Genomic DNA, 3,097 nt, shown 5'->3' on the forward strand with positions numbered 1-3,097 from the left:
GAACATATACATACAAACATCACACACAAACACACACACACATATATACATACAGATAGATATATACATACACATATATATTTAAGTATGTATATATATATATATACACACACACACACATATATATATATATATATATATATACGTATGCATATACACATATAATATATATGTATACACGCACATACATGCTACATATACATATGCAAACGAATACATTGATGCATGCATATACATGTAGATTTCGTATATAATTATACAGATGAATGAAGGTAATGGCAAAAGAAAGACAAAACTGATAGATAAATTCAAACCCATACGAGGTGGGGCTGAATATATTTATATTCTTTTTTCATCATTGTATCTGAGTAAGAAATATAATGATAATGTACCAAATATATATATATCTTCATAAATTCTTGTAATAATTAATTACATGAACACAATAAGCTGTATATATGGTCTACATACCAATGTGTGTGGTGTGTATGTGTGTGTGTGTGTTGTGTGTGTGTGTGTGTGTTGTGTGTGTGTGAGTGTGCGTAACCAAGTATATGGAGAGTAATACCTTAGCTCTTGTCCCTGTATAATCTTACTCAGAGACGTTCACAAACACTTATACAAACGCACTCAACATATGTAGCAAGCATGTTTTTCTGTTTTTGTGCCTGGAATCATGAACATCAAACACAGTTTTGGATACTTGCATGTGCATGTGAATATGTATACATGGTCATATACACATATATATATATATACATATGTATACACACTCACACACACATATATGCAATTATATATATAAATACATATATATATATATATATATACACATATACATATATATATATATACACATAAATATATATATATATACACATATATATATATATATACACACATATATATATATATATATATATATATATATATATATATATATATACACACACATATATATATATACACACACACACATATATATATATATATATATATATATATATATATATACACACACACACACATATATATATATATATATATATTATATATATATTATTATATATATTATTATATATACACTCACATACACAAACGATAAAGTGTTTGAAACTTTCCACCATTGCAATTGAATGTCTTCAGTGGTCCATCTGTAAATGGCATCAAGGTCCTTCTGTAAGTTTTTTACATTACATCATCAGAACTCTTCAATTCTTTTGATGTATTGGTCTCATTAGCAGAACTACTAACAGTGACTGTTCTAATAATTATGTGTATGTATATGCATCTATCTATCTATATACACACACACACACACAGATCCACCTTCTGTGTGATTATATGTATTTACGTATATGCATCTATTTTCCACTCATACATGTATAATACATGCATTTTCACATATTATACACACACACGCACACGCACATATACACATACACACACATACATATACATACGTTTATATGTATGTACATGTGAGTGTGTGTGTGTGCATGTATGTGAGTGTGTGTGTGTGTGTGCATGCACACAAATACAAACACAACTGGACAGGCAGAGGGGGAGAAGAGGAATGACAACCAAGTAAAAAAGTCACAATTGGTAAATGTATCAGTGTCAGAAATTGCAAACCAAAAGGTTGACAGTTCATATCCCACGTATTTTGGTTACTGCATTGTGCCCATAACTGAAACTCTTGACACATGTTGATTCTGTTGCTGTGGCAACATACTGCTGCTTCCATTATTGCTTTTGCTGCTGTTGTTTTACTCTATACCAACCTAGATCAAGTAGACCTTCGTTCAAATTGATTTCAGCCATGACATTCATATCATCTCATGGATATATATATATATATATAGGACTACATAGTCTAATGAGTTATTTCATTATTTAAGATTGTATGGTAGGATTTGTTGAATATTTGACTACTCTTTCTAGCAGGTCAGATGACAACTAATGGCACCCTCTAAGTACCATACCTAGCTGCCACAGTTTTCTGTAAGGAGCTGGTACAATGACTTATTAGCAGGTATTTAGTGTGTTCTGCTGGAGACAAGCTAGGGCAACTGCTGTGCTGATGATGCTTATTGAGATAGAAATATGTTTAACTTTCTTTTATGAAGATGTTGATGACTCTGTAGAACAATTCTTGCATAGAAGAGTCAATGGCATTGACTGCTTGGTAATGTTAGTGGAGGACAAGGTTAATTTTGTCAAGTTTTTCTCTCTTATCATTTAATTTCTTCCTTTTCTCTTCTGGTGGCCTGGAAGTATTTGGTTCCAATGGTAATGGAACACTGCCACTTAGTACAGAATTGGGCTTGTGCTCCAAACAACTTAGGCTCAATTCCAGTGGCTTTCAGTGTTACTCTGAGTTAGTCTTTGTATCTTCCTGTGGTCTTCCTGTGGTCTTTTCCCCAAAGTGAGCTCAACAAATAAGACTTGGCATAGGAACCTTGACTTTTCCATTCTTGCTTCCTGGTCCTGACCACCAAAGACAGTGTTTCATAAACAAACTAGCTGCACATAATGTATGTGCTTTACTTATATGCCAAATTTGCTTTGTATGTGCGACCAATAATGTTTACAGTAATAGAGCTGCTTTTAATTCATAATATTCTTTCTTTCTTTTCTTTTTACTTGTTTCAGTCATTTGATTGTGACCATGCTGGACCATCGCTGCCTTTAGTTGAGCAAATTGACCCTTCTACTTATTCTTTTAAGCCCAGTACTTATTCTATTGGCCCCTTTTGCCAAACCACTAAGTTATGGGGACATAAACACACCAGCATCAGTTGTCAAGTGATGCAGGGGTGACAAACACACACACACACACAATATATATCATCATCATCATCATCATCATCATCATCATCATCGTTTAACGTCCGCTTTCCATGCTAGCATGGGTTGGACGATTTGACTGAGGACTGGTGAAACCGGATGGCAACACCAGGCTCCAGTCTAATTTGGCAGAGTTTCTACAGCTGGATGCCCTTCCTAACGCCAACCACTCAGAGAGTGTAGTGGGTGCTTTTACGTGTCACCCGCACGAAAACGGCCACGCTCGAAATGGTGTCTTTTATGTGCC

This window comes from Octopus bimaculoides, chromosome 3 (assembly GCF_001194135.2).
Source record: "Octopus bimaculoides isolate UCB-OBI-ISO-001 chromosome 3, ASM119413v2, whole genome shotgun sequence".
Lineage (NCBI taxonomy): Eukaryota > Metazoa > Mollusca > Cephalopoda > Octopoda > Octopodidae > Octopus > Octopus bimaculoides.